Source organism: Heterodontus francisci, chromosome 22 (assembly GCF_036365525.1).
Source record: "Heterodontus francisci isolate sHetFra1 chromosome 22, sHetFra1.hap1, whole genome shotgun sequence".
In the NCBI taxonomy this organism is placed as follows: domain Eukaryota; kingdom Metazoa; phylum Chordata; class Chondrichthyes; order Heterodontiformes; family Heterodontidae; genus Heterodontus; species Heterodontus francisci.
The window spans coordinates 35,788,572-35,810,929 of record NC_090392.1 but is presented as its reverse complement, the minus strand read 5'-3'; the positions used below and the strand labels follow the sequence as shown (position 1 = coordinate 35,810,929).

General features: G+C 44.1%; 6 non-coding genes across 6 annotated transcripts; all 6 read left to right on the top strand.

Annotated features, from left to right (window-relative positions):
- Window positions 1–1,842: 1,842 nt before the first annotated feature.
- trnav-cac (transfer RNA valine (anticodon CAC)) lies at window positions 1,843–1,915 on the top strand. Its single transcript has one exon. It is a non-coding gene; the product is annotated as a tRNA-Val (tRNA).
- A 3,408-nt stretch (window positions 1,916–5,323) lies between these two features.
- Window positions 5,324–5,396, top strand: trnav-cac (transfer RNA valine (anticodon CAC)). Its single transcript has one exon. It is a non-coding gene; the product is annotated as a tRNA-Val (tRNA).
- Window positions 5,397–8,792: 3,396 nt separating this feature from the next.
- On the top strand, window positions 8,793–8,865 carry trnav-cac (transfer RNA valine (anticodon CAC)). The gene has a single exon. It is a non-coding gene; the product is annotated as a tRNA-Val (tRNA).
- Window positions 8,866–12,272: 3,407 nt separating this feature from the next.
- On the top strand, window positions 12,273–12,345 carry trnav-cac (transfer RNA valine (anticodon CAC)). Its single transcript has one exon. It is a non-coding gene; the product is annotated as a tRNA-Val (tRNA).
- Window positions 12,346–15,734: 3,389 nt separating this feature from the next.
- trnav-cac (transfer RNA valine (anticodon CAC)) lies at window positions 15,735–15,807 on the top strand. Its single transcript has one exon. It is a non-coding gene; the product is annotated as a tRNA-Val (tRNA).
- A 3,407-nt stretch (window positions 15,808–19,214) lies between these two features.
- On the top strand, window positions 19,215–19,287 carry trnav-cac (transfer RNA valine (anticodon CAC)). The gene has a single exon. It is a non-coding gene; the product is annotated as a tRNA-Val (tRNA).
- The last annotated feature ends 3,071 nt before the right edge of the window (window positions 19,288–22,358 follow it).

Genomic DNA, 22,358 nt, shown 5'->3' with positions numbered 1-22,358 from the left:
CCCCGTCATGCTCTGGAATTATTGAACTCAATATTCAGTCCGGCACGCTCTCGTGTGCAGTGGTTCACACCGCAGCCTCACAGCTCCAGCGACCCGCTTTCAATTCTGGGCACTGCCTGCGTGGTGTTTGCAAGTTCTCCCTGTGTCTGCGTGGGATTCCTCTGGGTGCTCCGGTTTCCTCCCACATGCCAAAGACTGGCTGCTTGATAGGTTAATTGGCCATTATAAATTGCCCCTCGTATAGGGAGGTGGTAGGGAAATATAGGGAAGGTGGGGATGTGGTAGGAATATGGAATTCGTGTCGGATTAGTATAAATGGGTGGTCGATGGTCAGCACAGACTCGGTGGGCCGAAGGGCCTGTTTCACTGCTGCATCACCAAACTAAACTAATCGGTCAACGGGATGCTGTTTTTCGAGCTTGTGTTGATGTTCACTGGAACACTGAGGCAATCCCAGGATAGAGATGTGAGCATGAGAGCAGTGGGCAGTCTTGAAATGGCAAGCAACCGGAAGCTCAGGGTCCTGCTTGCGGACTGAGCCGACGTATTCCGCAAAGCGGTCACCCAGTCTGCGTTTGGTCTCCTCAATAAACATGAATATACATGAATTGGATTTAGGCGCCAGTATGTTTGAAAACAAGAAGAAAGAAAAGCACAAATGCCATTAACTCTGACTTTGCAAATGATTCACTGAAAAATTCTTTCATTTGCTGGAAAAGATGACTATTGTGCATCTGAAAATGGGCACCATGGAATTGTGTTGCATACTGACCTGTTTTCCTATATTTGCCTGTCATCTATGCAATTCAATTTGTGTTGGATATTGCTGAGAATCTCATTTCAAGATGAGGGCACAGATATTATTATAATACGGCTGAAAGCCTAAACCTGGAACAAATACTGTGTTACATGGATTGCAACGTTTCGAGGGCTGTGCAGCTAAGGTGAGGAAGACAGGAATGAGGCGTTTGATGATTGCGTGGAATGCATTGCAAACTTGGGTTACGTTGCTTGATTTCATTCTACACCTTGAAATTCAGAAACAAGTGAGGCACCAGGTGGAAACCAACAGCTGTCTCTGTGGAAGAGGGGACATGGCTTCCTAATCTAACCATTTGAACTCTGCAAACATTCTGCTGGATCTGAACTGCCCTGTATACCAAGGCCAATTTGTATACTATATAAATTGGCATGCCCAGACTATGCAGAGGACTCCAGGTGGGGTCCAACCAGGACATTATATAGCTGCAGTGAAGCTTCGCCCCCATTATATAACTGCCTCTGTTACGCATTCTACTGCGAGGGTAATCACATTGTATGTAGCATCTCAGCAAAATAAGGACTCATTTGATCAAAATAAAGAGTTTAAAAACACAAATATGTGTCAGTGCAATCAGTAAATAATGAGAAATGAAATCCAGAAGTTGGCAAGAATCCCAAGTGGATGTCTTGGTGTGGTTGGGGAAGGGAATCTTTGTCAATGATGGCACACTGTGCATTAACACTGCAGCAGCTGCTGCACCTCTTACAAACTTAGTTTCTTAAGGTAGAGTTTAAAAAAAAGGGAATTGGATAATTGCATGAAAGGAGAGGCAAAGAAAAGCAGAGCTAAGGAAGTGGGCCCAAATGGCAAGTCTTTCAAAAAACTGGCAATGGTACGATGGCCTGAATGGACTGGCGATGTGTTGTGCACTGCTGATCGTCCATGGCTGGGTCAATACCTCTGCAGCCTTGCGAAATGTCACAGTGGAATTGCATTTCAATGAAACAAGCAGCACAAATCGATTAAGACTGTACAGTTTAACAATACTTGCAGCTTCCTCAGCGCTGCAACTGTGTTGAGTTTCTGTAGTGTAGTGGTGATCACGTTTGCCTCACACGCAAAAGGTCCCCAGTTCGAAACTGGGCAGAAACATTTTCAAAACCAACCCGAACATCTTCGCAAGAAATGTGCAATCATTGACATTCCCCATTAACACAACACAATTTCTCAAAGCTCTCTTTCTCTTGCACATTGTGTGCACAATGCCTTGCACTCGCTCCTCTTTCTAGTCCTGATGCTGCAGAAAGTTCCTCAAAACCGAGCAGTGACGCTTTATTTGGCTCAGATTAGAATAGAAACCTGCAACACGAGCTTGCTAAGTCACAGCGAATCTTAGTCTCATTTCAGACGAGGCAAAAGCACATCAGCAATTCACTTTCACCAGCTCCACAGTCGTTGAGACAGGGGCACGCTGCAATATTTTGACCCGCACTGTCCAATTACTCGCTGTCAGCAGCAAGTGGCGTCTGCTGCCTGAATCAACAGGTTACTGGCCATCTCGGGGAGGTAAAATAGCACAACCCGGGCCAAATCTCCCCAGAAACCAAGCACCGGCTCAGCAAAACGTAGGCACATGATATCCGGGTCACTGAACCTCCGAGCAGCTCTGACAGAACACCCAAGTGACTGAAACTTTCTTTGCGTTGCAATGATGAATCTCCGGTGGAAACAAGTTGGGGGAAATTGCTCCTCCTGAACATTTCTTCTTGTGTAAAAGGGGCAAAAATCCTTTTCAATTTAACCACTGCTGCAGCAGATTCTTGGTGTCTTAAGCACCTTGATAACCCAGCTCTTAACATGCAGCCGCAATTATGACAAGGGGTAAAGGTTCATGACACGCAGAGGGGGAAAATTTATTTAAGTTATGACAGTCGCTCACAGATTTAATAGCGTTTTGTTCAGTCAGTAACAGAGACATACCTGGATTTATTGATGCAGATTAACATAACTATTCAGCGTCACGCAGAGCCGCTAGGAGTACTTTGCCTCCCTTCAAGACGGACACAGCTGATTCTGTAACTGAAGCTAAGGAAACAGGCAGACCTGCCAAATTATCATTTTATTTTGTTCTTCATTCGGCAAGTAACAGGAACACTAACAAGGTGGCGTTGAAAATGAGATGCACTGCGGCTCCGCTCAATATCAAAGCGCTCCTTCATATTGAACCGAGGAAGAATATACATGAATAAAAGCAAAATACTGTGGATGCTGGAAATCTGAAAAAAAAAACAAGAAATTCTGGAAATACTCAGCACGACTGGCAGCATCTGTGGAGACAGAAGCAGAGTTAACATTTCGGCTCAGTGACCCTTCTTCAGAACTGGCAAATATTAGAAACGTCAAAGGTTAGAAGCAAGTAAAGCGGGGGTGGAGCAAGAGATAACAAAGGAGAAGGTGTAGATTGGACAAGGCCACAGAATAGCTGACCAGAAGGTCATGGAGCAAAGGCAAACAATATGTTAATGGTGTGTTGAAAGACAAAGCATTAGTACAGAGAGGACTGTTAATGGACTGAAAATTGAACAGCAGCAAGTACAAACAGGAAAAAAAACAGTGGGTAAGCAAACTGAACAAACTAAGATGAAATAAAATAAACATACAAAAAAATGTAAAAAATGTAAAAATGAAAAATAACAAAAAATGAAAGTAAAATGGGGGCCCCGTCATGCTCTGGAATTATTGAACTCAATATTCAGTCCGGCACGCTCTCGTGTGCAGTGGTTCACACCGCAGCCTCACAGCTCCAGCGACCCGCTTTCAATTCTGGGCACTGCCTGCGTGGTGTTTGCAAGTTCTCCCTGTGTCTGCGTGGGATTCCTCTGGGTGCTCCGGTTTCCTCCCACATGCCAAAGACTGGCTGCTTGATAGGTTAATTGGCCATTATAAATTGCCCCTCGTATAGGGAGGTGGTAGGGAAATATAGGGAAGGTGGGGATGTGGTAGGAATATGGAATTCGTGTCGGATTAGTATAAATGGGTGGTCGATGGTCAGCACAGACTCGGTGGGCCGAAGGGCCTGTTTCACTGCTGCATCACCAAACTAAACTAATCGGTCAACGGGATGCTGTTTTTCGAGCTTGTGTTGATGTTCACTGGAACACTGAGGCAATCCCAGGATAGAGATGTGAGCATGAGAGCAGTGGGCAGTCTTGAAATGGCAAGCAACCGGAAGCTCAGGGTCCTGCTTGCGGACTGAGCCGACGTATTCCGCAAAGCGGTCACCCAGTCTGCGTTTGGTCTCCTCAATAAACATGAATATACATGAATTGGATTTAGGCGCCAGTATGTTTGAAAACAAGAAGAAAGAAAAGCACAAATGCCATTAACTCTGACTTTGCAAATGATTCACTGAAAAATTCTTTCATTTGCTGGAAAAGATGACTATTGTGCATCTGAAAATGGGCACCATGGAATTGTGTTGCATACTGACCTGTTTTCCTATATTTGCCTGTCATCTATGCAATTCAATTTGTGTTGGATATTGCTGAGAATCTCATTTCAAGATGAGGGCACAGATATTATTATAATACGGCTGAAAGCCTAAACCTGGAACAAATACTGTGTTGCATGGATTGCAACGTTTCGAGGGCTGTGCAGCTAAGGTGAGGAAGACAGGAATGATGTGTTTGATGATTGCGTGGAATGCATTGCAAACTTGGGTTACGTTGCTTGATTTCATTCTACACCTTGAAATTCAGAAACAAGTGAGGCACCAGGTGGAAACCAACAGCTGTCTCTGTGGAAGAGGGGACATGGCTTCCTAATCTAACCATTTGAACTCTGCAAACATTCTGCTGGATCTGAACTGCCCTGTATACCAAGGCCAATTTGTATACTATATAAATTGGCATGCCCAGACTATGCAGAGGACTCCAGGTGGGGTCCAACCAGGACATTATATAGCTGCAGTGAAGCTTCGCCCCCATTATATAACTGCCTCTGTTACGCATTCTACTGCGAGGGTAATCACATTGTATGTAGCAACTCAGCAAAATAAGGACTCATTTGATCAAAATAAAGAGTTTAAAAACACAAATATGTGTCAGTGCAATCAGTAAATAATGAGAAATGAAATCCAGAACTTGGCAAGAATCCCAAGTGGATGTCTTGGTGTGGTTGGGGAAGGGAATCTTTGTCAATGATGGCACACTGTGCATTAACACTGCAGCAGCTGCTGCACCTCTTACAAACTTAGTTTCTTAAGTGAGAGTTTAAAAAAAAGGGAATTGGATAATTGCATGAAAGGAGAGGCAAAGAAAAGCAGAGCTAAGGAAGTGGGCCCAAATGGCAAGTCTTTCAAAAAACTGGCAATGGTACGATGGCCTGAATGGACTGGCGATGTGTTGTGCACTGCTGATCGTCCATGGCTGGGTCAATACCTCTGCAGCCTTGCGAAATGTCACAGTGGAATTGCATTTCAATGAAACAAGCAGCACAAATCGATTAAGACTGTACAGTTTAACAATACTTGCAGCTTCCTCAGCGCTGCAACGGTGTTGAGTTTCTGTAGTGTAGTGGTGATCACGTTTGCCTCACATGCAAAAGGTCCCCAGTTCGAAACTGGGCAGAAACATTTTCAAAACCAACCCGAACATCTTCGCAAGAAATGTGCAATCATTGACATTCCCCATTAACACAACACAATTTCTCAAAGCTCTCTTTCTCTTGCACATTGTGTGCACAATGCCTTGCACTCGCTCCTCTTTCTAGTCCTGATGCTGCAGAAAGTTCCTCAAAACCGAGCAGTGACACTTTATTTGGCTCAGATTAGAATAGAAACCTGCAACACGAGCTTGCTAAGTCACAGCGAATCTTAGTCTCATTTCAGACGAGGCAAAAGCACATCAGCAATTCACTTTCACCAGCTCCACAGTCGTTGAGACAGGGGCACGCTGCAATATTTTGACCCGCACTGTCCAATTACTCGCTGTCAGCAGCAAGTGGCGTCTGCTGCCTCAATCAACAGGTTACTGGCCATCTCGGGGAGGTAATATAGCACAACCCGGGCCAAATCTCCCCATAAACCAAGCAGCGGCTCAGCAAAACGTAGGCACATGATATCCGGGTCACTGAACCTCCGAGCAGCTCTGACAGAACAGCCAAGTGACTGAAACTTTCTTTGAGTTGCAATGATGAATCTCCGGTGGAAACAAGTTGGGGGAAATTGCTCCTCCTGAACATTTCTTCTTGTGTAAAAGGGGCAAAAATCCTTTTCAATTTAACCACTGCTGCAGCAGATTCTTGGTGTCTTAAGCACCTTGATAACCCAGCTCTTAACATGCAGCCGCAATTATGACAAGGGGTAAAGGTTCATGACACGCAGAGGGGAAAAAGTTATTTAAGTTATGACAGTCGCTCACAGATTTATTAGCGTTTTGTTCAGTCAGTAACAGAGACATACCTGGATTTATTGATGCAGATTAACATAACTATTCAGCGTCACGCAGAGCCGCTGGGAGTACTTTGCCTCCCTTAAAGACGGACACAGCTGATTCTGTAACTGAAGCTAAGGAAACAGGCAGACCTGCCAAATTATCATTTTATTTTGTTCTTCATTCGGCAAGTAACAGGAACACTAACAAGGTGGCGTTGAAAATGAGATGCACTGCGGCTCCGCTCAATATCAAAGCGCTCCTTCATATTGAACCGAGGAAGAATATAATTGAATAAAAGCAAAATACTGTGGATGCTGGAAATCTGAAATAAAAACAAGAAATTCTGGAAATACTCAGCACGACTGGCAGCATCTGTGGAGACAGAAGCAGAGTTAACATTTCGGCTCAGTGACCCTTCTTCAGAACTGGCAAATATTAGAAATGTCAAAGGTTAGAAGCAAGTAAAGCGGGGGTGGAGCAAGAGATAACAAAGGAGAAGGTGTAGATTGGACAAGGCCACAGAATAGCTGACCAGAAGGTCATGGAGCAAAGGCAAACAATATGTTAATGGTGTGTTGAAAGACAAAGCATTAGTACAGAGAGGACTGTTAATGGACTGAAAATTGAACAGCAGCAAGTACAAACAGGAAAAAAAACAGTGGGTAAGCAAACTGAACAAACTAAGATGAAATAAAATAAACATACAAAAAAATGTAAAAAATGTAAAAATGAAAAATAACAAAAAATGAAAGTAAAATGGGGGCCCCGTCATGCTCTGGAATTATTGAACTCAATATTCAGTCCGGCACGCTCTCGTGTGCAGTGGTTCACACCGCAGCCTCACAGCTCCAGCGACCCGCTTTCAATTCTGGGCACTGCCTGCGTGGTTTTTGCAAGTTCTCCCTGTGTCTGCGTGGGATTCCTCTGGGTGCTCCGGTTTCCTCCCACATGCCAAAGACTGGCTGCTTGATAGGTTAATTGGCCATTATAAATTGCCCCTCGTATAGGGAGGTGGTGGGGAAATATAGGGAAGGTGGGGATGTGGTAGGAATATGGAATTCGTGTCGGATTAGTATAAATGGGTGGTCGATGGTCAGCACAGACTCGGTGGGCCGAAGGGCCTGTTTCACTGCTGCATCACCAAACTAAACTAATCGGTCAACGGGATGCTGTTTTTCGAGCTTGTGTTGATGTTCACTGGAACACTGAGGCAATCCCAGGATAGAGATGTGAGCATGAGAGCAGTGGGCAGTCTTGAAATGGCAAGCAACCGGAAGCTCAGGGTCCTGCTTGCGGACTGAGCCGATGTCTTCCGCAAAGCGGTCACCCAGTCTGCGTTTGGTCTCCCCAATAAACATGAATATACATGAATTGGATTTAGGCGCCAGTATGTTGCAAAACAAGAAGAAAGAAAAGCACAAATGCCATTAACTCTGACTTTGCAAATGATTCACTGAAAAATTCTTTCCTTTGCTGGAAAAGATGACTATTGTGCATCTGAAAATGGGCACCATGGGATTGTGTTGCATACTGACCTGTTTTCTTATATTTGCCTGTCATCTGTGCAATTCAATTTGTGTTGGATATTGCTGAGAATCTCATTTCAAGATGAGGGCACAGATATTATTATAATCCTACTGAAAGCCTAAACCTGGAACAAATCCTGTGTTACATGGATTGCAACTTATCGAGGGCTGTGCAGCTAAGGTGAGGAAGACAGGAATGATGTGTTTGATGATTGCGTGGAATGCATTGCAAACTTGGGTTACGTTGCTTGATTTCATTCTACACCTTGAAATTCAGAAACAAGTGAGGCACCAGGTGGAAACCAACAGCTGTCTCTGTGGAAGAGGGGACATGGCTTCCTAATCTAACCATTTGAACTCTGCAAACATTCTGCTGGATCTGAACTGCCCTGTATACCAAGGCCAATTTGTATACTATATAAATTGGCATGCCCAGACTATGCAGTGGGGTCCAACCAGGACATTATATAGCTGCAGTGAAGCTTCGCCCCCATTATATAACTGCCTCTGTTATGCATTCTACTGCGAGGGTAATCACATTGTATGTAGCAACTCAGCAAAATAAGGACTCATTTGATCAAAATAAAGAGTTTAAAAACACAAATATGTGTCAGTGCAATCAGTAAATAATGAGAAATGAAATCCAGAACTTGGCAAGAATCCCAAGTGGATGTCTTGGTGTGGTTGGGGAAGGGAATCTTTGTCAATGATGGCACACTGTGCATTAACACTGCAGCAGCTGCTGCACCTCTTACAAACTTAGTTTCTTAAGTGAGAGTTTAAAAAAAAGGGAATTGGATAATTGCATGAAAGGAGAGGCAAAGAAAAGCAGAGCTAAGGAAGTGGGCCCAAATGGCAAGTCTTTCAAAAAACTGGCAATGGTACGATGGCCTGAATGGACTGGCAATGTGTTGTGCACTGCTGATCGTCCATGGCTGGGTCAATACCTCTGCAGCCTTGCGAAATGTCACAGTGGAATTGCATTTCAATGAAACAAGCAGCACAAATCGATTAAGACTGTACAGTTTAACAATACTTGCAGCTTCCTCAGCGCTGCAACTGTGTTGAGTTTCTGTAGTGTAGTGGTGATCACGTTTGCCTCACACGCAAAAGGTCCCCAGTTCGAAACTGGGCCGAAACATTTTCAAAACCAACCCGAACATCTTCGCAAGAAATGTGCAATCATTGACATTCCCCATTAACACAACACAATTTCTCAAAGCTCTCTTTCTCTTGCACATTGTGTGCACAATGCCTTGCACTCGCTCCTCTTTCTAGTCCTGATGCTGCAGAAAGTTCCTCAAAACCGAGCAGTGACACTTTATTTGGCTCAGATTAGAATAGAAACCTGCAACACGAGCTTGCTAAGTCACAGCGAATCTTAGTCTCATTTCAGACGAGGCAAAAGCACATCAGCAATTCACTTTCACCAGCTCCACAGTCGTTGAGACAGGGGCACGCTGCAATATTTTGACCCGCACTGTCCAATTACTCGCTGTCAGCAGCAAGTGGCGTCTGCTGCCTCAATCAACAGGTTACTGGCCATCTCGGGGAGGTAATATAGCACAACCCGGGCCAAATCTCCCCATAAACCAAGCAGCGGCTCAGCAAAACGTAGGCACATGATATCCGGGTCACTGAACCTCCGAGCAGCTCTTACAGAACACCCAAGTGACTGAAACTTTCTTTGAGTTGCAATGATGAATCTCCGGTGGAAACAAGTTGGGGGAAATTGCTCCTCCTGAACATTTCTTCTTGTGTAAAAGGGGCAAAAATCCTTTTCAATTTAACCACTGCTGCAGCAGATTCTTGGTGTCTTAAGCACCTTGATAACCCAGCTCTTAACATGCAGCCGCAATTATGACAAGGGGTAAAGGTTCATGACACGCAGAGGGGAAAAAGTTATTTAAGTTATGACAGTCGCTCACAGATTTATTAGCGTTTTGTTCAGTCAGTAACAGAGACATACCTGGATTTATTGATGCAGATTAACATAACTATTCAGCGTCACGCAGAGCCGCTGGGAGTACTTTGCCTCCCTTAAAGACGGACACAGCTGATTCTGTAACTGAAGCTAAGGAAACAGGCAGACCTGCCAAATTATCATTTTATTTTGTTCTTCATTCGGCAAGTAACAGGAACACTAACAAGGTGGCGTTGAAAATGAGATGCACTGCGGCTCCGCTCAATATCAAAGCGCTCCTTCATATTGAACCGAGGAAGAATATAATTGAATAAAAGCAAAATACTGTGGATGCTGGAAATCTGAAATAAAAACAAGAAATTCTGGAAATACTCAGCACGACTGGCAGCATCTGTGGAGACAGAAGCAGAGTTAACATTTCGGCTCAGTGACCCTTCTTCAGAACTGGCAAATATTAGAAATGTCAAAGGTTAGAAGCAAGTAAAGCGGGGGTGGAGCAAGAGATAACAAAGGAGAAGGTGTAGATTGGACAAGGCCACAGAATAGCTGACCAGAAGGTCATGGAGCAAAGGCAAACAATATGTTAATGGTGTGTTGAAAGACAAAGCATTAGTACAGAGAGGACTGTTAATGGACTGAAAATTGAACAGCAGCAAGTACAAACAGGAAAAAAAACAGTGGGTAAGCAAACTGAACAAACTAAGATGAAATAAAATAAACATACAAAAAAATGTAAAAAATGTAAAAATGAAAAATAACAAAAAATGAAAGTAAAATGGGGGCCCCGTCATGCTCTGGAATTATTGAACTCAATATTCAGTCCGGCACGCTCTCGTGTGCAGTGGTTCACACCGCAGCCTCACAGCTCCAGCGACCCGCTTTCAATTCTGGGCACTGCCTGCGTGGTTTTTGCAAGTTCTCCCTGTGTCTGCGTGGGATTCCTCTGGGTGCTCCGGTTTCCTCCCACATGCCAAAGACTGGCTGCTTGATAGGTTAATTGGCCATTATAAATTGCCCCTCGTATAGGGAGGTGGTGGGGAAATATAGGGAAGGTGGGGATGTGGTAGGAATATGGAATTCGTGTCGGATTAGTATAAATGGGTGGTCGATGGTCAGCACAGACTCGGTGGGCCGAAGGGCCTGTTTCACTGCTGTATCACCAAACTAAACTAATCGGTCAACGGGATGCTGTTTTTCGAGCTTGTGTTGATGTTCACTGGAACACTGAGGCAATCCCAGGATAGAGATGTGAGCATGAGAGCAGTGGGCAGTCTTGAAATGGCAAGCAACCGGAAGCTCAGGGTCCTGCTTGCGGACTGAGCCGACGTATTCCGCAAAGCGGTCACCCAGTCTGCGTTTGGTCTCCTCAATAAACATGAATATACATGAATTGGATTTAGGCGCCAGTATGTTTGAAAACAAGAAGAAAGAAAAGCACAAATGCCATTAACTCTGACTTTGCAAATGATTCACTGAAAAATTCTTTCATTTGCTGGAAAAGATGACTATTGTGCATCTGAAAATGGGCACCATGGAATTGTGTTGCATACTGACCTGTTTTCCTATATTTGCCTGTCATCTATGCAATTCAATTTGTGTTGGATATTGCTGAGAATCTCATTTCAAGATGAGGGCACAGATATTATTATAATACGGCTGAAAGCCTAAACCTGGAACAAATACTGTGTTACATGGATTGCAACGTTTCGAGGGCTGTGCAGCTAAGGTGAGGAAGACAGGAATGATGTGTTTGATGATTGCGTGGAATGCATTGCAAACTTGGGTTACGTTGCTTGATTTCATTCTACACCTTGAAATTCAGAAACAAGTGAGGCACCAGGTGGAAACCAACAGCTGTCTCTGTGGAAGAGGGGACATGGCTTCCTAATCTAACCATTTGAACTCTGCAAACATTCTGCTGGATCTGAACTGCCCTGTATACCAAGGCCAATTTGTATACTATATAAATTGGCATGCCCAGACTATGCAGAGGACTCCAGGTGGGGTCCAACCAGGACATTATATAGCTGCAGTGAAGCTTCGCCCCCATTATATAACTGCCTCTGTTACGCATTCTACTGCGAGGGTAATGACATTGTATGTAGCATCTCAGCAAAATAAGGACTCATTTGATCAAAATAAAGAGTTTAAAAACACAAATATGTGTCAGTGCAATCAGTAAATAATGAGAAATGAAATCCAGAAGTTGGCAAGAATCCCAAGTGGATGTCTTGGTGTGGTTGGGGAAGGGAATCTTTGTCAATGATGGCACACTGTGCATTAACACTGCAGCAGCTGCTGCACCTCTTACAAACTTAGTTTCTTAAGGTAGAGTTTAAAAAAAAGGGAATTGGATAATTGCATGAAAGGAGAGGCAAAGAAAAGCAGAGCTAAGGAAGTGGGCCCAAATGGCAAGTCTTTCAAAAAACTGGCAATGGTACGATGGCCTGAATGGACTGGCGATGTGTTGTGCACTGCTGATCGTCCATGGCTGGGTCAATACCTCTGCAGCCTTGCGAAATGTCACAGTGGAATTGCATTTCAATGAAACAAGCAGCACAAATCGATTAAGACTGTACAGTTTAACAATACTTGCAGCTTCCTCAGCGCTGCAACTGTGTTGAGTTTCTGTAGTGTAGTGGTGATCACGTTTGCCTCACACGCAAAAGGTCCCCAGTTCGAAACTGAGCAGAAACATTTTCAAAACCAACCCGAACATCTTCGCAAGAAATGTGCAATCATTGACATTCCCCATTAACGCAACACAATTTCTCAAAGCTCTCTTTCTCTTGCACATTGTGTGCACAATGCCTTGCACTCGCTCCTCTTTCTAGTCCTGATGCTGCAGAAAGTTCCTCAAAACCGAGCAGTGACACTTTATTTGGCTCAGATTAGAATAGAAACCTGCAACACGAGCTTCACAGCGAATCTTAGTCTCATTTCAGACGAGGCAAAAGCACATCAGCAATTCACTTTCACCAGCTCCACAGTCGTTGAGACAGGGGCACGCTGCAATATTTTGACCCGCACTGTCCAATTACTCGTTGTCAGCAGCAAGTGGCGTCTGCTGCCTGAATCAACAGGTTACTGGCCATCTCGGGGAGGTAAAATAGCACAACCCGGGCCAAATCTCCCCAGAAACCAAGCACCGGCTCAGCAAAACGTAGGCACATGATATCCGGGTCACTGAACCTCCGAGCAGCTCTGACAGAACACCCAAGTGACTGAAACTTTCTTTGCGTTGCAATGATGAATCTCCGGTGGAAACAAGTTGGGGGAAATTGCTCCTCCTGAACATTTCTTCTTGTGTAAAAGGGGCAAAAATCCTTTTCAATTTAACCACTGCTGCAGCAGATTCTTGGTGTCTTAAGCACCTTGATAACCCAGCTCTTAACATGCAGCCGCAATTATGACAAGGGGTAAAGGTTCATGACACGCAGAGGGGGAAAATTTATTTAAGTTATGACAGTCGCTCACAGATTTAATAGCGTTTTGTTCAGTCAGTAACAGAGACATACCTGGATTTATTGATGCAGATTAACATAACTATTCAGCGTCACGCAGAGCCGCTAGGAGTACTTTGCCTCCCTTCAAGACGGACACAGCTGATTCTGTAACTGAAGCTAAGGAAACAGGCAGACCTGCCAAATTATCATTTTATTTTGTTCTTCATTCGGCAAGTAACAGGAACACTAACAAGGTGGCGTTGAAAATGAGATGCACTGCGGCTCCGCTCAATATCAAAGCGCTCCTTCATATTGAACCGAGGAAGAATATACATGAATAAAAGCAAAATACTGTGGATGCTGGAAATCTGAAAAAAAAACAAGAAATTCTGGAAATACTCAGCACGACTGGCAGCATCTGTGGAGACAGAAGCAGAGTTAACATTTCGGCTCAGTGACCCTTCTTCAGAACTGGCAAATATTAGAAACGTCAAAGGTTAGAAGCAAGTAAAGCGGGGGTGGAGCAAGAGATAACAAAGGAGAAGGTGTAGATTGGACAAGGCCACAGAATAGCTGACCAGAAGGTTATGGAGCAAAGGCAAACAATATGTTAATGGTGTGTTGAAAGACAAAGCATTAGTACAGAGAGGACTGTTAATGGACTGAAAATTGAACAGCAGCAAGTACAAACAGGAAAAAAAACAGTGGGTAAGCAAACTGAACAAACTAAGATGAAATAAAATAAACATACAAAAAAATGTAAAAAATGTAAAAATGAAAAATAACAAAAAATGAAAGTAAAATGGGGGCCCCGTCATGCTCTGGAATTATTGAACTCAATATTCAGTCCGGCACGCTCTCGTGTGCAGTGGTTCACACCGCAGCCTCACAGCTCCAGCGACCCGCTTTCAATTCTGGGCACTGCCTGCGTGGTGTTTGCAAGTTCTCCCTGTGTCTGCGTGGGATTCCTCTGGGTGCTCCGGTTTCCTCCCACATGCCAAAGACTGGCTGCTTGATAGGTTAATTGGCCATTATAAATTGCCCCTCGTATAGGGAGGTGGTAGGGAAATATAGGGAAGGTGGGGATGTGGTAGGAATATGGAATTCGTGTCGGATTAGTATAAATGGGTGGTCGATGGTCAGCACAGACTCGGTGGGCCGAAGGGCCTGTTTCACTGCTGCATCACCAAACTAAACTAATCGGTCAACGGGATGCTGTTTTTCGAGCTTGTGTTGATGTTCACTGGAACACTGAGGCAATCCCAGGATAGAGATGTGAGCATGAGAGCAGTGGGCAGTCTTGAAATGGCAAGCAACCGGAAGCTCAGGGTCCTGCTTGCGGACTGAGCCGATGTCTTCCGCAAAGCGGTCACCCAGTCTGCGTTTGGTCTCCCCAATAAACATGAATATACATGAATTGGATTTAGGCGCCAGTATGTTGCAAAACAAGAAGAAAGAAAAGCACAAATGCCATTAACTCTGACTTTGCAAATGATTCACTGAAAAATTCTTTCCTTTGCTGGAAAAGATGACTATTGTGCATCTGAAAATGGGCACCATGGGATTGTGTTGCATACTGACCTGTTTTCTTATATTTGCCTGTCATCTGTGCAATTCAATTTGTGTTGGATATTGCTGAGAATCTCATTTCAAGATGAGGGCACAGATATTATTATAATCCTACTGAAAGCCTAAACCTGGAACAAATCCTGTGTTACATGGATTGCAACTTATCGAGGGCTGTGCAGCTAAGGTGAGGAAGACAGGAATGATGTGTTTGATGATTGCGTGGAATGCATTGCAAACTTGGGTTACGTTGCTTGATTTCATTCTACACCTTGAAATTCAGAAACAAGTGAGGCACCAGGTGGAAACCAACAGCTGTCTCTGTGGAAGAGGGGACATGGCTTCCTAATCTAACCATTTGAACTCTGCAAACATTCTGCTGGATCTGAACTGCCCTGTATACCAAGGCCAATTTGTATACTATATAAATTGGCATGCCCAGACTATGCAGTGGGGTCCAACCAGGACATTATATAGCTGCAGTGAAGCTTCGCCCCCATTATATAACTGCCTCTGTTACGCATTCTACTGCGAGGGTAATCACATTGTATGTAGCAACTCAGCAAAATAAGGACTCATTTGATCAAAATAAAGAGTTTAAAAACACAAATATGTGTCAGTGCAATCAGTAAATAATGAGAAATGAAATCCAGAAGTTGGCAAGAATCCCAAGTGGATGTCTTGGTGTGGTTGGGGAAGGGAATCTTTGTCAATGATGGCACACTGTGCATTAACACTGCAGCAGCTGCTGCACCTCTTACAAACTTAGTTTCTTAAGGTAGAGTTTAGAAAAAAGGGAATTGGATAATTGCATGAAAGGAGAGGCAAAGAAAAGCAGAGCTAAGGAAGTGGGCCCAAATGGCAAGTCTTTCAAAAAACTGGCAATGGTACGATGGCCTGAATGGACTGGCGATGTGTTGTGCACTGCTGATCGTCCATGGCTGGGTCAATACCTCTGCAGCCTTGCGAAATGTCACAGTGGAATTGCATTTCAATGAAACAAGCAGCACAAATCGATTAAGACTGTACAGTTTAACAATACTTGCAGCTTCCTCAGCGCTGCAACTGTGTTGAGTTTCTGTAGTGTAGTGGTGATCACGTTTGCCTCACACGCAAAAAGTCCCCAGTTCGAAACTGGGCAGAAACATTTTCAAAACCAACCCGAACATCTTCGCAAGAAATGTGCAATCATTGACATTCCCCATTAACACAACACAATTTCTCAAAGCTCTCTTTCTCTTGCACATTGTGTGCACAATGCCTTGCACTCGCTCCTCTTTCTAGTCCTGATGCTGCAGAAAGTTCCTCAAAACCGAGCAGTGACACTTTATTTGGCTCAGATTAGAATAGAAACCTGCAACACGAGCTTGCTAAGTCACAGCGAATCTTAGTCTCATTTCAGACGAGGCAAAAGCACATCAGCAATTCACTTTCACCAGCTCCACAGTCGTTGAGACAGGGGCACGCTGCAATATTTTGACCCGCACTGTCCAATTACTCGCTGTCAGCAGCAAGTGGCGTCAGCTGCCTCAATCAACAGGTTACTGGCCATCTCGGGGAGGTAATATAGCACAACCCGGGCCAAATCTCCCCAGAAACCAAGCACCGGCTCAGCAAAACGTAGGCACATGATATCCGGGTCACTGAACCTCCGAGCAGCTCTTCAAGAACACCCAAGTGACTGAAACTTTCTTTGAGTTGCAATGATGAATCTCCGGTGGAAACAAGTTGGGGGAAATTGCTCCTCCTGAACATTTCTTCTTGTGTAAAAGGGGCAAAAATCCTTTTCAATTTAACCACTGCTGCAGCAGATTCTTGGTGTCTTAAGCACCTTGATAACCCAGCTCTTAACATGCAGCCGCAATTATGACAAGGGGTAAAGGTTCATGACACGCAGAGGGGAAAAAGTTATTTAAGTTATGACAGTCGCTCACAGATTTATTAGCGTTTTGTTCAGTCAGTAACAGAGACATACCTGGATTTATTGATGCAGATTAACATAACTATTCAGCGTCACGCAGAGCCGCTAGGAGTACTTTGCCTCCCTTAAAGACGGACACAGCTGATTCTGTAACTGAAGCTAAGGAAACAGGCAGACCTGCCAAATTATCATTTTATTTTGTTCTTCATTCGGCAAGTAACAGGAACACTAACAAGGTGGCGTTGAAAATGAGATGCACTGCGGCTCCGCTCAATATCAAAGCGCTCCTTCATATTGAACCGAGGAAGAATATAATTGAATAAAAGCAAAATACTGTGGATGCTGGAAATCTGAAATAAAAACAAGAAATTCTGGAAATACTCAGCACGACTGGCAGCATCTGTGGAGACAGAAGCAGAGTTAACATTTCGGCTCAGCGACCCTTCTTCAGAACGGGCAAATATTAGAAATGTCAAAGGTTAGAAGCAAGTAAAGCGGGGGTGGAGCAAGAGATAACAAAGGAGAAGGTGTAGATTGGACAAGGCCACAGAATAGCTGACCAGAAGGTCATGGAGCAAAGGCAAACAATATGTTAATGGTGTGTTGAAAGACAAAGCATTAGTACAGAGAGGACTGTTAATGGACTGAAAATTGAACAGCAGCAAGTACAAACAGGAAAAAAAACAGTGGGTAAGCAAACTGAACAAACTAAGATGAAATAAAATAAACATACAAAAAAATGTAAAAAATGTAAAAATGAAAAATAACAAAAAATGAAAGTAAAATGGGGGCCCCGTCATGCTCTGGAATTATTGAACTCAATATTCAGTCCGGCACGCTCTCGTGTGCAGTGGTTCACACCGCAGCCTCACAGCTCCAGCGACCCGCTTTCAATTCTGGGCACTGCCTGCGTGGTTTTTGCAAGTTCTCCCTGTGTCTGCGTGGGATTCCTCTGGGTGCTCCGGTTTCCTCCCACATGCCAAAGACTGGCTGCTTGATAGGTTAATTGGCCATTATAAATTGCCCCTCGTATAGGGAGGTGGTGGGGAAATATAGGGAAGGTGGGGATGTGGTAGGAATATGGAATTCGTGTCGGATTAGTATAAATGGGTGGTCGATGGTCAGCACAGACTCGGTGGGCCGAAGGGCCTGTTTCACTGCTGTATCACCAAACTAAACTAATCGGTCAACGGGATGCTGTTTTTCGAGCTTGTGTTGATGTTCACTGGAACACTGAGGCAATCCCAGGATAGAGATGTGAGCATGAGAGCAGTGGGCAGTCTTGAAATGGCAAGCAACCGGAAGCTCAGGGTCCTGCTTGCGGACTGAGCCGACGTATTCCGCAAAGCGGTCACCCAGTCTGCGTTTGGTCTCCTCAATAAACATGAATATACATGAATTGGATTTAGGCGCCAGTATGTTTGAAAACAAGAAGAAAGAAAAGCACAAATGCCATTAACTCTGACTTTGCAAATGATTCACTGAAAAATTCTTTCATTTGCTGGAAAAGATGACTATTGTGCATCTGAAAATGGGCACCATGGAATTGTGTTGCATACTGACCTGTTTTCCTATATTTGCCTGTCATCTATGCAATTCAATTTGTGTTGGATATTGCTGAGAATCTCATTTCAAGATGAGGGCACAGATATTATTATAATACGGCTGAAAGCCTAAACCTGGAACAAATACTGTGTTACATGGATTGCAACGTTTCGAGGGCTGTGCAGCTAAGGTGAGGAAGACAGGAATGATGTGTTTGATGATTGCGTGGAATGCATTGCAAACTTGGGTTACGTTGCTTGATTTCATTCTACACCTTGAAATTCAGAAACAAGTGAGGCACCAGGTGGAAACCAACAGCTGTCTCTGTGGAAGAGGGGACATGGCTTCCTAATCTAACCATTTGAACTCTGCAAACATTCTGCTGGATCTGAACTGCCCTGTATACCAAGGCCAATTTGTATACTATATAAATTGGCATGCCCAGACTATGCAGAGGACTCCAGGTGGGGTCCAACCAGGACATTATATAGCTGCAGTGAAGCTTCGCCCCCATTATATAACTGCCTCTGTTACGCATTCTACTGCGAGGGTAATGACATTGTATGTAGCATCTCAGCAAAATAAGGACTCATTTGATCAAAATAAAGAGTTTAAAAACACAAATATGTGTCAGTGCAATCAGTAAATAATGAGAAATGAAATCCAGAACTTGGCAAGAATCCCAAGTGGATGTCTTGGTGTGGTTGGGGAAGGGAATCTTTGTCAATGATGGCACACTGTGCATTAACACTGCAGCAGCTGCTGCACCTCTTACAAACTTAGTTTCTTAAGGTAGAGTTTAAAAAAAAGGGAATTGGATAATTGCATGAAAGGAGAGGCAAAGAAAAGCAGAGCTAAGGAAGTGGGCCCAAGTGGCAAGTCTTTGAAAAAACTGGCAATGGTACGATGGCCTGAATGGACTGGCGATGTGTTGTGCACTGCTGATCGTCCATGGCTGGGTCAATACCTCTGCAGCCTTGCGAAATGTCACAGTGGAATTGCATTTCAATGAAACAAGCAGCACAAATCGATTAAGACTGTACAGTTTAACAATACTTGCAGCTTCCTCAGCGCTGCAACTGTGTTGAGTTTCTGTAGTGTAGTGGTGATCACGTTTGCCTCACACGCAAAAGGTCCCCAGTTCGAAACTGGGCAGAAACATTTTCAAAACCAACCCGAACATCTTCGCAAGAAATGTGCAATCATTGACATTCCCCATTAACACAACACAATTTCTCAAAGCTCTCTTTCTCTTGCACATTGTGTGCACAATGCCTTGCACTCGCTCCTCTTTCTAGTCCTGATGCTGCAGAAAGTTCCTCAAAACCGAGCAGTGACACTTTATTTGGCTCAGATTAGAATAGAAACCTGCAACACGAGCTTCACAGCGAATCTTAGTCTCATTTCAGACGAGGCAAAAGCACATCAGCAATTCACTTTCACCAGCTCCACAGTCGTTGAGACAGGGGCACGCTGCAATATTTTGACCCGCACTGTCCAATTACTCGCTGTCAGCAGCAAGTGGCGTCTGCTGCCTCAATCAACAGGTTACTGGCCATCTCGGGGAGGTAAAATAGCACAACCCGGGCCAAATCTCCCCAGAAACCAAGCACCGGCTCAGCAAAACGTAGGCACATGATATCCGGGTCACTGAACCTCCGAGCAGCTCTGACAGAACACCCAAGTGACTGAAACTTTCTTTGCGTTGCAATGATGAATCTCCGGTGGAAACAAGTTGGGGGAAATTGCTCCTCCTGAACATTTCTTCTTGTGTAAAAGGGGCAAAAATCCTTTTCAATTTAACCACTGCTGCAGCAGATTCTTGGTGTCTTAAGCACCTTGATAACCCAGCTCTTAACATGCAGCCGCAATTATGACAAGGGGTAAAGGTTCATGACACGCAGAGGGGGAAAATTTATTTAAGTTATGACAGTCGCTCACAGATTTAATAGCGTTTTGTTCAGTCAGTAACAGAGACATACCTGGATTTATTGATGCAGATTAACATAACTATTCAGCGTCACGCAGAGCCGCTGGAGTACTTTGCCTCCCTTCAAGACGGACACAGCTGATTCTGTAACTGAAGCTAAGGAAACAGGCAGACCTGCCAAATTATCATTTTATTTTGTTCTGCATTCGGCAAGTAACAGGAACACTAACAAGGTGGCGTTGAAAATGAGATGCACTGCGGCTCCGCTCAATATCAAAGCGCTCCTTCATATTGAACCGAGGAAGAATATACATGAATAAAAGCAAAATACTGTGGATGCTGGAAATCTGAAAAAAAAACAAGAAATTCTGGAAATACTCAGCACGACTGGCAGCATCTGTGGAGACAGAAGCAGAGTTAACATTTCGGCTCAGTGACCCTTCTTCAGAACTGGCAAATATTAGAAACGTCAAAGGTTAGAAGCAAGTAAAGCGGGGGTGGAGCAAGAGATAACAAAGGAGAAGGTGTAGATTGGACAAGGCCACAGAATAGCTGACCAGAAGGTTATGGAGCAAAGGCAAACAATATGTTAATGGTGTGTTGAAAGACAAAGCATTAGTACAGAGAGGACTGTTAATGGACTGAAAATTGAACAGCAGCAAGTACAAACAGGAAAAAAAACAGTGGGTAAGCAAACTGAACAAACTAAGATGAAATAAAATAAACATACAAAAAAATGTAAAAAATGTAAAAATGAAAAATAACAAAAAATGAAAGTAAAATGGGGGCCCCGTCATGCTCTGGAATTATTGAACTCAATATTCAGTCCGGCACGCTCTCGTGTGCAGTGGTTCACACCGCAGCCTCACAGCTCCAGCGACCCGCTTTCAATTCTGGGCACTGCCTGCGTGGTGTTTGCAAGTTCTCCCTGTGTCTGCGTGGGATTCCTCTGGGTGCTCCGGTTTCCTCCCACATGCCAAAGACTGGCTGCTTGATAGGTTAATTGGCCATTATAAATTGCCCCTCGTATAGGGAGGTGGTAGGGAAATATAGGGAAGGTGGGGATGTGGTAGGAATATGGAATTCGTGTCGGATTAGTATAAATGGGTGGTCGATGGTCAGCACAGACTCGGTGGGCCGAAGGGCCTGTTTCACTGCTGCATCACCAAACTAAACTAATCGGTCAACGGGATGCTGTTTTTCGAGCTTGTGTTGATGTTCACTGGAACACTGAGGCAATCCCAGGATAGAGATGTGAGCATGAGAGCAGTGGGCAGTCTTGAAATGGCAAGCAACCGGAAGCTCAGGGTCCTGCTTGCGGACTGAGCCGATGTCTTCCGCAAAGCGGTCACCCAGTCTGCGTTTGGTCTCCCCAATAAACATGAATATACATGAATTGGATTTAGGCGCCAGTATGTTGCAAAACAAGAAGAAAGAAAAGCACAAATGCCATTAACTCTGACTTTGCAAATGATTCACTGAAAAATTCTTTCCTTTGCTGGAAAAGATGACTATTGTGCATCTGAAAATGGGCACCATGGGATTGTGTTGCATACTGACCTGTTTTCTTATATTTGCCTGTCATCTGTGCAATTCAATTTGTGTTGGATATTGCTGAGAATCTCATTTCAAGATGAGGGCACAGATATTATTATAATCCTACTGAAAGCCTAAACCTGGAACAAATCCTGTGTTACATGGATTGCAACTTATCGAGGGCTGTGCAGCTAAGGTGAGGAAGACAGGAATGATGTGTTTGATGATTGCGTGGAATGCATTGCAAACTTGGGTTACGTTGCTTGATTTCATTCTACACCTTGAAATTCAGAAACAAGTGAGGCACCAGGTGGAAACCAACAGCTGTCTCTGTGGAAGAGGGGACATGGCTTCCTAATCTAACCATTTGAACTCTGCAAACATTCTGCTGGATCTGAACTGCCCTGTATACCAAGGCCAATTTGTATACTATATAAATTGGCATGCCCAGACTATGCAGTGGGGTCCAACCAGGACATTATATAGCTGCAGTGAAGCTTCGCCCCCATTATATAACTGCCTCTGTTATGCATTCTACTGCGAGGGTAATCACATTGTATGTAGCAACTCAGCAAAATAAGGACTCATTTGATCAAAATAAAGAGTTTAAAAACACAAATATGTGTCAGTGCAATCAGTAAATAATGAGAAATGAAATCCAGAAGTTGGCAAGAATCCCAAGTGGATGTCTTGGTGTGGTTGGGGAAGGGAATCTTTGTCAATGATGGCACACTGTGCATTAACACTGCAGCAGCTGCTGCACCTC